The following is a 12,134-nucleotide window of genomic DNA, read 5'->3' as shown; positions in this document are numbered from 1 at the left end:
AAGCTTTCCAAACATCTTAATAAGCTCCCTATAATTAGAGCTATAATTGAATGTGGTCAGATGAAATAAGAAATAAAAATGCATGTGTAATGTGGTGTCAAGATTTACCAATACCTACTGTGTCAACCAATAAAGGGCTTGTATGAGAGTCAGGAGTTGTGCACTGATTTCTGCTCAGTACTTTGAGCCATTTTGTAAAAGCATAAACTCGTTGAAAATAAATATCATCAATATATGTTTCTAACAAATCAAAGCAAAGTCAAGAAATCTCAAGTCAGAGTTAGGCCTATTTGCATTTCCCCCCAAAATGATCATTTATACTTCTTAGGAAAATGTTTTGTTCAGCAGATTTTATTTCTCACATACTTAAAAACCCATATCTCATATTTTATTCTATAAATAAACATACCTTTATCTTGAGTAACCTTAATTTTAATAATAATAAAATATATATGAAGTGTGATGGTAAAAATAAACTCTACATATTCAGTAATGAAATGAGGGTTTCTTGCCTCTGTAGTCTTTTATAATATATTAGTTTCTCTCAACTGTACCATTTTATGATATTATCTTTATAAATGGCCTCCAACAACTCTTCCTTCTAACTATTTTGGGTAGACTGTTACCTTTTTCTAATATTAGTGTGCAATGACATAATTAGTACTTTTATTTCCTTTGATTTGCTTCTTTAAAGAAGACCTGAGTCACTGAGCTAGTTTTGAAGAGACAGAGGAATGTTGGCAAAATTCCAAGGCACTGCTGCCCCCTGGAAGGAAGTTTGAGCAGTACATTTGACCATTAAAAAATCTTGGGAAAAAGAGACTGAGGAAGAAGGCAACCCTGTGCCCCATTCTAAAAACATGCTGTTGACCACATCATCCGTTCTCTTTGCTCTATTTTGTACCTAAGCTTGGGCACAGTCTTGGCTATTACATCCTAAACTGAGATTCGAATAGCTCATATGACTCTCTCAGGAAATCCCTGCACATATATGCAGATGAACAAACAAAATTTTCTTGGCAAAATAATATTTTTTAAATAATGAGGATGAAATTTCAAGCTATTGTATGCATTAATTGGAGATTTAAGGCATCGTTGTAAACATTGCCGAGGTATGTGATAGCCTTGTGTCTCTTCGCCAGAGATACAAAGTTATCAAAGTTGCTCATTTGATCCTCACGGAGGCATTTAAGACATTTTCTATCATTCTCAATTTCTACATGAGGAAACTGAGGCCTAGTGTTTAGGTAAAAGGCAAAACTTAAAAAGCTACTAAATTTTTTTAAAAAGCATAATAGATATTCTTCATTTATTCTGCACATATAATGAAGTGCCTTCTTTCTATATGTCCTTGTTTGAACTAAGTAGTGAAAACACAATGATGAAATACAATTAAACTTTCCTCCATTTAATCCAGTTCATATGGAGGGTGTGAGCACTCCCAGATTTTCTGGCACTGCATGTGGAAAAGGACACATCATTATTGAATGACAGAGGAAGCAACACATGAGCAGCTGTTACAGAGGCAATAAAACTAATATATTGCATTCCAGGCAATGGTTACAATGACAGTTTGTCTTTATTAGGATCAATGATGAACAAATTAAAAATAGAGTACTGCCAAACTGCAACATGCAAAACTGAACATTCTAATTTTGTAAAGTTGTGTTGTCTCCTTTCATTTGGTAATACAACAGAGCTGAAAAGGCACAATGGGAAATATGAAAATCAGGATCTCATAATTATGCAGTACATTATGAACGTGAATGCATTTTCTCTGAGCACCCTAAGACAATGCTATAGATGTTTTATGGAGCTTTTTGTGCATGAGAATCTTTCTGTTCCCACGGACCCACTGTGCATCTAGATTCTGATATTTCCATAGTACCCAACATTGTAATCTATAAGTCCACCATGGGAGAAGCCTCAGAGAGGTTTTTGAGATAAGAAGACCAATAAATACCAACCACATTGGTAAATGAAGATAGTGTACAAGAAAAGTTTTAAGCTCATACATGTTAGGCACTCATAAATAGCATCATATTCAGAAAGCAAGATTGTTAGGTGATTGTCAGAGGAATTTAACAAGCTCCTGCCAGGGCCACCAGCTGACTAAGTTGCTTCTATTCTCTTAAGCCATGAGCATTACACTGAATTTATGATGAATTTCTCTGACAACTCTTTATTTTTATTTGCCCTCATCTAGTTCTCTTCCCATGATAAAAAAAAATTACCATATATTTATAAGAATGCATTGTGACTTTTAAAGAGATTTTCCAAACTTAGTGAATTTTTACATATCATTTGGAATGTATTGTATCTTCACTGATTTAAAGAGAAATAGATCTGGTGTGGTTAATAAGCCCAGTAAACATTGGGCATGTCCTCAGGTCATACATCTAATTCTTGAGAGCCAGTCTCATCTTCTGATCCAGTGCTCCTTGTCTGCATATACTGCATTGCTCCTCCATCCCAGCTGCCTGTCTCCTGATGAATTTTTATGTCTACCAGAACTTCCTTCTCCCTAATCTCAGTGGAAGAGGAATTCTCTTCTTATCTGAAATCTAAACCCTCGGCCTTGCTACAGAACCTGCTATTCACTCACAATGAGACACTGGCTTCACTTATATACTCCCCACCCTCAACCCCCACCAAAGAATCATCAATTTTGTCTTCTCCTTTGAGTCTTTCCTGCTCATATTTCCTCAACTCTGAAAGAAGACACCAGAGTCCTCACTGCCTCTTTAAGATCTCATCCTATATTATTCCTTTTATCTAGTCAAGCTCCACAAACATGCAGTCTGTACCCTCTGTCTCCATTTACTTTCCTTTAATTGCTTCCATATGTTTCTGCAATCTGTGTCATCAACAATAAACTGAAATTTCTCACATCAAGGACTTGGCTAAATTTAATGACAACTACAGTATTATCACTCTCTGGAACAGTCCACCACATGACGTGTTTCTCCACGGATGTTCCTTTACCTTAACTTCAGAAAAAAAAAAAAAATCATATTCTTATGCTGCATATACTCCAAATTTTATTTCCTTGATATGTCAACCTTGACCCAAAAAGTAAATGTGGATCTAAAGTTTAATACTATGTGCTCTGTTCTTGCCAGGTTCAGTGATTACCCACAGAGTCTCATGTGATTTATTGGTTTAATTCTCACCAGTAGGGAGCTGCCAACTATATTTTCAACATTAACTTCCCTTCACTCTCTCTAATCTGTCAAGAAAAAAAAAGTATTTCAAAGTCCAAAGTTAATTAAACCCTTTGAAATTCTCTAAAAAGAAAGATTTCCTATCATCTACCCATTTAAATAAAATTATCTTCTCTTTCCAATTTTCTTGTCATCATTAGAGACCTATACTGCTGATTTATAAACTTAACATATACCTTGACTATAACGTCTCTTTAAAAATTTTATACTGTAAATGCAGAAAAGCACAAAAACAAAATATTTAAATCACCCAATAACTACTGCTAAATTTTTATTTATTTCCTTTATTTTTATAATTTCTGATGTAATTAGGATCATATTATGCAAGTTTAATCTCTTGAGTCCTTGTATTATATTATAATTATTGTCAAAATAATCAAAAGCCATTTAAAAGATCGTTTCAATGGTTGCAAAAAAATCTTCATTATATCACGGTTTTAACACAAAAATTTAATGTATTCAATGTATTAGTCTCTTCTGTTATACGTCCACTCCTCTTTTGCACACAATTGTGTGTTAATATATTCTAAATAATTACTTGTTATCTTTAATGGTTTTATTCTTTTATATTTAGTCTTTGAGAGATCTGGAAGTTACTGGATAACACAGAGAAATGATATTACAACTTAATTTTGTACATTCAATTATTATACTTTTATGCATCGAATAATTTATATCTCTTATTTTGGGATGTTAACTTCACATCTATATCTATACATCTATATGTATATCAACATCTCCATAAGCTAAAAATTTTGTTTCTTGGCTCTTTAGTTTTAGTATCTGTCAGTTGATTCTTATGCAAACACTTCTCAATTTTAATTATTAGAGCATTATATAATTATATATTCGATAAACCAAGTCTTTTATCATTACATTTCTTTTTCAAAATTTTAAAGACTTTATAACCTATATACTATTTTATAAGATAAGAATAATTGTATTAAATTAAAATATATTCTGAAATTTGGACTAGAATTCCATTAAACATATGAAATAAATTAGAGAGAACTCTGTCTTTACAATATTTATTTAGTTTTGTCATCCAAGAATATGCATCTCTCAACTTATTTACAGCTTTAAACACTGATGTCATGTGGTTCTTCGTATGAATATTCTATCAATTGTTTCTAAAGTTGTTTCTCAACTTGGGTCATGGTGGTTTTAATAGACAATTGTTTATCAACTTCTACTATGTTTCAGGCATGTTTCCAAGTGTATTGCAAACAATATTTTACTTAACTGTCACAACAGTCCTGACACAGATAAAATTACCTTGTTTATGTTTACTGATAAAACTAAGACTTTAATAGTAAATGTTTCCAGGAACCAAAAGCCTGTAAGTGATAGAAACTGGACTCAAATCCAGATTTGTCTAATTCCAAAACTTCTAATGTTTTATCAATAATTATGAAGTTAACTATGAGACTGAAACACTTTGTTAAGAAAATATTCTCACAAATTGTTAGTTACAAAATAGTCATGGGGATAGAGTATAACATGGGGAATAGAGTCTGTAGTATTGTAATAAGTACATATGGCGTCAGATGGGTACTGGATTTATCAGTATCATCACCTCTTAAGGGTATTGTATTTATCAGTATGATCACCTCATTATATAAATGTCTAATCACTGTGTTGTACACCTGAAATTAATATAATATTATATGCCAACTATAATTGAAAAAATAAAAATATAAAAATTAAAAAAGAAAATATGCTCAATTTAATTTTTATTATATTTTTAACAAATAAGTTAAAATTTTTCAAATATCTTTTTCCTATTTATTGAGATAGTCATATCACATCTCTTCAGTTGACTTATTAATACAGTGGCATTGAAGGCATCCCTTATAGTATGTGGGTCCCCAGGCAAATACATCTTTGCTGAGTTCCAGAATGCATTACAAAATTCATGGGTCCATGCAGGGTATAGTCATTTATTGATGATGATTTAGAATAATGGGTAGAAAAGAGGTGATTATATATTTAATATCCAATCAGTTGTGAAGTTTTTTGATAGAGTTCAAAATGAATAGTCTATTCTTATTTGTGTCTGAGAACCATCTCTTCCTGTTCTTTACTACCAATGAACTATTTCTACCTAATTTCATATCTGCTTCCTCAAGAAAAAGGAAGTTATTAATCACAAAGCAGTGGTCCTCCAGAATCTGTTTGTTTTGAAACAACATAGATCTTCTTGACTCTGTAATTCCCTAAAATGATTTATTTAATTCTGATTACATCATTACTCATGATGCTGCAACATATATTCTGCCACCCACGAAGGCCACCTTCTCAAAGGTTGTTACTGTGCTTTATTGATGATGACCATAAATATAAGTCTTACCCAGAGTTTGCAGATAAAAGTAAATGATCATTTTATTTCTGGTCACAATCAACTTACCTTTAGTATATTTATGGCATAAATGTAGAACAACACATCTTCCAACCATGTGCTCTCTTGAGCAGTTTAGGCTGTAATCACTGCATTTCTAGAATGTGATTTCTTTCCACGTGGATATAATTCTTGTCTTCCTTACAACACCACTAGCAAGAAGGGCCATGATAAGACTGAGATGTGCAGTCCTATTATGCAATTAATGGCTCTTCTAACTGTGACACAGCTTAGGACCAACCAAGGAAAGCATGATGTCATAACATCAATTAGAAGCAAAATAGGAAATCTATAAGAAGGCCCTTTGGCACGGTGGAGTAACTGTTTAAAAGTCTTGAGAAAAGATAGGTGTAGAGTGCCTATTATAGGTTAGACTTGGTAACCACTTTTCTGTCTTCTTACCCCACTCCCTGAAACTTTAGTTTACTTATTTTTCTCTTATTCGTCACATAGTTTTATTGTTGTTGTTGTTGTTGTTCGTTTGTTTGTTTAAAAAAAAAATCTTAGGATGTGATGCCACCACAGGGAAGGGAGAAAGGGATGTGGCTCCTCCCTACTACATTCAGTAGGGTGGATTGACCAATTAGTAGAAGAGCAAGTAGGTGTCTGGTATAAATTTAGCTGGAAGACATGAGTATGACACTGGAGTCTTGAAAGTGTGCCATTTGACTGTCACTGGACTCTGGCAGTAGTGGTCCTGAAGTCTCTTGTGTCCACCACAGGTTGTAAAAAGCATGTTTGGTATTTTCTAAAGCAAATTCTCTCAAGTCTGGGGTCTCTTCATGGGAAATTCACAAATGTTGTGAGCTTGTTGGCTTGTATTCCATACCCTGAGAACCACTTCAGATGGAACACCAAAATCTTTGAGAACCTCTGGATGGAGTACTTCTTTATACACCGTTTTCTGGCTCTGCAGTAATAGTATGTTGGCTTTCCATGACCATCAAGCACATCTTGTTTGGTGAAGAGCCTCATGCAGCCCATTAAAAGTCATATCAGAAGGGCTACATAACAGATGAAGTGGAGTTTGCAGAGTGGAAGACTGATCACTGTACGAACAAGTGATGGTTAGAACACAGGACAAAGGATGACTACCACCATCCCTAACACCCTTGGGTGCTGTAAACTGGAGGCAGCATCATGGTTATAACACAGATGTGCAGGAGCCAATGTGCAGGGGCATCACTTCCACGTGAGTGGCCTGGCATGGGCGTTTAGGATGACTTCATAAGCAGATGCCCTAGAGCTCCTCTGAGAATCTGGTCAACCTCATAGATAGGACAGAGAATCAGAGAGAACCCCATGAGAAGATCTATATCTATATCTATAACTATATCTATATCTATCTATCTATATCTAATCTATCTGTATATAGAGAGATACATATATAAAATATCCTGTATAACTTATATAACCTAGATAAAACATATTTTTAAGTAAGTATATTATATTTACAAAATTCTTAATGAATTACCTAATTCATTAAGGAATTGTGTGGACTGATTTTCACAAAAATCTTCCCTTTTCTGGCTGTTATAGAAATTTATCATTTGGAAGACTGTGTTTGTACTTGCACAAATCTGGATTCCAGAGTTGAAATTTCCTAACAATTAGGTCACTCTTGTTTTCAATAGACTATGTTTCAATAGATTACGCCTCCCAGGTGTCATAAGAATAATCACCAGCTTTTATTGAGTGCTTAGCATGTAATATTCACTTTATCATAGGTTATCTGGTTTATCTCTCACAGGCACACTTTTATGTGGGTACTACTATTATGTATACTTTCTCACAGTTAAAATTAGGTTTACTGAAGATGCTTATCTTATCTCACATGATAGAGCTTGTAAATAGTGTAGCCAGGTTGTGAAACCAAATTTAATCTGAATCCAGAGTTCTCACTTTCAACTACTGTATATTGGAGAGAGAGCACTAAAAAAGAGAAAAGCTCTGTTCTCAGGGACCTTAAGTTTCTGTGCAGGTTTTGAGAGGTCCAATCAAATTTCACTTCTTTCTTGTGTGGGTTCTAAATAAATTTGTATATAAGAGAAAAGATTCACAAATGGAGACCAATATGTTGTTATTATTTTGGTAAAGTTTTCATTGGAGGATAGCTTAGTGTCAGAGCAAATTTAATCTCCTAACCCAGGATTAGGCAGACTAACCTTGGTCACAAACAATGCTGCACTGTAAGTTAGGGTTGTTGAATGAGTAGAGCAGAGAGGAAGTTCAGTCATCTGTGGGACTCTCAGTCTCAAGAGAAAAAGGAGTTGAATCTAGCATGTTGAATCTATATTTCCCAGGTTTATCATCTAGATAAGTAACTCCATCTCTTCCAGTATGAGTGGCTGAAAGGATGAAGAAAACCTGTACATGCTCCATCCAAACCCCAAAACTGGGAGTGTCCTCTCCTGTCTCTCATCCTCACATCCAATCACTTCTATTCCCTTACCAGTGCTCCTCCCTGGCTAGCCTACTGTTGATTTATTTTCTGCATCCTGGAAACTTTACTCTTGCTCTTCTATTTTATTGTTTCTAGTCTTTGGTTTTTTTTTTTTTTTTCCATTACTGGATGACTCAGTTCTCTCAGTGTGGACTGGTAGTGCTAGTGATGAATTCGGTGAGTTTGAGAGTAGAAAAAGTACATTTATACTTGGAAATATTATTCTTACAAAATTTTATATCCAGAAAACACAAGAGAATCAATTTTTGAAAATATAATAAAATAAATCAAATGTTAGTCATGAAATGAACATAAAGAAGATAATAGCTTTTATATTATTTTCTTTATTAAAAAAGTAATCAGTCAAAAATATAAAGGAAGAAAGGATACATTTTATAATATTAACAAAATAAATAAAGCAGCTTGAAAAATTTTTAGTGAGAAACATTCCAATATAAAGAAAAGTAAAACTCCAACAAAAGAACATAAAAAATATGAAAAATAGAAATACACATCTGATATGCAAAGAAACATTATTTTACTTATGTTGATTCTTCTAAAATTAATCAATGCTATCTAAAACAACATAATATGATTTTCTTGAAGATGGAGAAGGGAGATAAGAAAATAAGAATAAGTCTATCTGAAAATAACCAAAAGGGAATTTCCAGAGGTGTCCCAAAAAATTGCTAGTGAGGAATTGTCCCTATCTGTATTTAAAATACTTTAAAAATGACAATTAATGAAAGAATTCAGTGTTTTACTCAGTGACAGACCAATAACTCAAAATAGAGTAAAAAAATATAGATGTTCACATATATGGGGATCTTAGTCCATGAAAGACATATAATACCAAGTCAATAAAGAAATATGGTTGCTGGAACATGGTGTTTGGCAAATGACTAGACACTTAGGCAAATTTTTTAAAAATTAAAAAATGAAGTTGGCAATTTAACTATTATATAAAGAACTATTATAGCAACTTCAGAATGATCCAAATATTAATTAAAAAGAAATATAATATAAAATTCTAGAGAAAATTATGAAAATTTTGATATAAAATTTGGTATAAAACCTAGAAACAACTAAGAAGAAAAATAACTGACAAATTTAACCAAATATTTTTTTAATTGCAGGAAATATATGGTAAAATTAAAAATTACAAGGTAAGAAAATATTCACAATACATGAAATTTAGACCTAATTATCTTATACAAAGTACAAATATAGAAAAAGAAATATAAAGTGGATGTAGCAAAGGATTTACATATAAGCAGTTCAAAGTTTAAAAAGTGCCAATGAACATTAAAAAATGGTATAATCTCTTTCATTATTAAAGACATGACAAAGATAACCATATGACAATTTAACTTTCAGGTTTTCCAAAAATCAAATTAAATACTGAAAAATAATTCAAAGTGTGTGAAGCAAGCCTCTCATAACTGTTGATGAGGGAATAAACTGCTTAACGATTTTGGCTTTTATTACCTGATCTATTATATATGTTTTTCTTGTCTTATTTATAATCTTTCTCTCCCATCAGAATAGAAAATCTAGTCCACAAACATAGGACTCATTCTGTTCTGTTCACTGCTATAGTTTGTGAGCCTAAAATAGTGCATAATCAACAGTAGACACTACAAACATTTATCAAAAAAAATAATTACATACTTTTGTCTGAGAATTACTAATTGATAAAGAAAAAATCTGTCAAGGTTTTGACAAAAAGTTTTCAAGGAAGCACTAAAATATCATATGATATGTTGAAAACAAATGATCTGTTATAAAAATAAAAATTTATTTGCTAAAAATAGTCTCAATTGAGTCAAAATAATTAAACCAAGATATTTAACAGCTAAAGAAAGAAATGTGTTGAGAAGACTCTTGTCTTATTTACCCCATAAAATCATACTTTCTAATAAATAATAAAAACAAAACTGAGATAATATTGGGAAGAAGCATATGTGAAATAATAATCATTTACTATTTAAAAATAATGAACTCACAAATAGGTAGTACTTTGATTTAAATTCAATGCCCTATAAGCTCCATTCTTACCTGATCCTGGAAGTTTACTACATATATTTGCTTTTGTTAAAAGTTATTAAAAGAGCACAAGTTAGCATGTAGTCTGTTATGAATGAAAAAGAAACACACATGACAAATTTTAAGGGGAATTATGTCTGTATTTGCTTTAGCAATTCAATATTATTAATTTGTGGTTGAACCACAACACATACACATCTTAAATCCTAAATAATGGAAGATCTGAGGCCCAAAATATGCAAATGTCTATGACTTTCTACCATTAACAATAAAGTAAAACAACAACTGGCAATAAGTGAAAATAAAGATGATACTAAACCAAGATTAATTTGTAAATAAAAGCAAAGACTATCAACTATTGTACATCATGTTCACTTCAGACAACAGCAATATGCCAAATCAATAAGCTATATGTTAATTTGAGATTATGAATATGAAAATTTAGTAAACACAAATATCTTAATTAGGAAGTTAGTCGTAAATATCTTTTAGTTACATGTAAAAATGGGTCTTAAATTTTATTCATTCTCTTGTAGAATAAAATAAAAGATTTGCATCAATTCCCAGTTCATAGAGAGGAACCTGTGGCTTATCAGTGGGAGATTAGATCATAATTTAAACATTCTGGCTAAGGGACAGGGGCTTCACAAAAGAAAAAGAAACACTGCATTTGGGGGCTGTTCTCCCATATGATCTATCTGGCTAGTGGGGCTGGAATATCAAATTATTCATTAAGAAGTTCATTTCTTTTTCTCTCAAACTAGTTTGGGAAACAATTCATCAGGGGATAAAAATGAAAGAAAGAAAAGAAGTCATAGATATGGAAAACATTTTGATGGTTGCCAGATGGAAAGGGAGTTTGGGTGATAGGTAAAAAAGGGAAGGGATTAAGATGTAAAAATTGCCAGTTATAAAAACAGCCTCGGGGATGTCAAGTATAGCATAGGGAACATAGTCGATAACATTTAAGAACTATGTATGGCGTTAGATGGATGCTAATCAGGGTTATCACTTTGTAAGGTATATAAATGTCTAACCACTATGTTGTACATCTGACACTAATATAATATTGTATGTCAACTGTAGTTGAAACATCAAAAAATTTTAAAAAGAAAGAAAAGGTAAAGGAAAACAAAAGGAAAGGAAAGGGAGGTGGTACTATGCCAGTTCTGGGCCTAGGTTTTATGCGAACTGGCAGCTTCCATCTTGGTCTCTCAGAGGATTCTCTCTTGTAGTTGTGAGTTATATAAGGGTGTTTTGAGTACCTTGAAACTACCATGCTATCAGGAAGTCCAAGCTAGCAACATGGAGAAACTCTGTGAGAAAGGAGGAAGGGGAGAGAGTGGAGGGGAAGGGAGAGGAGAGGAGAGGAGAGGAGAGGAGAGGAGAGATCTATATTAGAAGAAACTACAGAAGTTACCAAACCTTTATGCTGAGCAGAACTCTCTATCATTTACCTCCCAGTTCCCACTGATTGCTGAAAGAATGAATGTTGAACAAAATGAAGCATCAATATAAGCAGTTATCTGTGTTATTTAGTGTGAGGGAAAGGATATGACTAGTGAAAACTAAAAAAGCGATGTATAAAATTTCCATTGCACTTCACTTCTATTTATGAACATAGTTCACTGGTTCCCAACCACGGGTAATTTTGCTTCCGGGGACATTTAACAATGTCCAGAGACATTTTTTGTTGTTACAACATAGGAATGCTAATAGAATCTAGTGCATCTGGCACAAAATATCACTATTGCTGAAGTCGAGAAATCCTGGCATAGACTTTTGCACCTATTGCATTGAATGAAGTCAACTCAGTAACATGCAGATGTGTATAACAACTTTATTTGCTTTTTTCCCAATGAACATAATCTTCGGACTAGTTTTTCCCTGCTCATGGATAACTTGTCAGACTAGATTATCATTGTTTAGTAATTTTTATTTAAAAGACAGCCTCATTTCAAAAATTAAAATGTCCAATTCATTATAATATCAAAACTCTTATCCAATTTAAGACTTCTCTCCA

This window comes from Pteropus alecto, unplaced genomic scaffold (genome assembly GCF_000325575.1).
Source record: "Pteropus alecto unplaced genomic scaffold, ASM32557v1 scaffold63, whole genome shotgun sequence".
In the NCBI taxonomy this organism is placed as follows: domain Eukaryota; kingdom Metazoa; phylum Chordata; class Mammalia; order Chiroptera; family Pteropodidae; genus Pteropus; species Pteropus alecto.
This window is presented reverse-complemented; position numbering follows the sequence as displayed.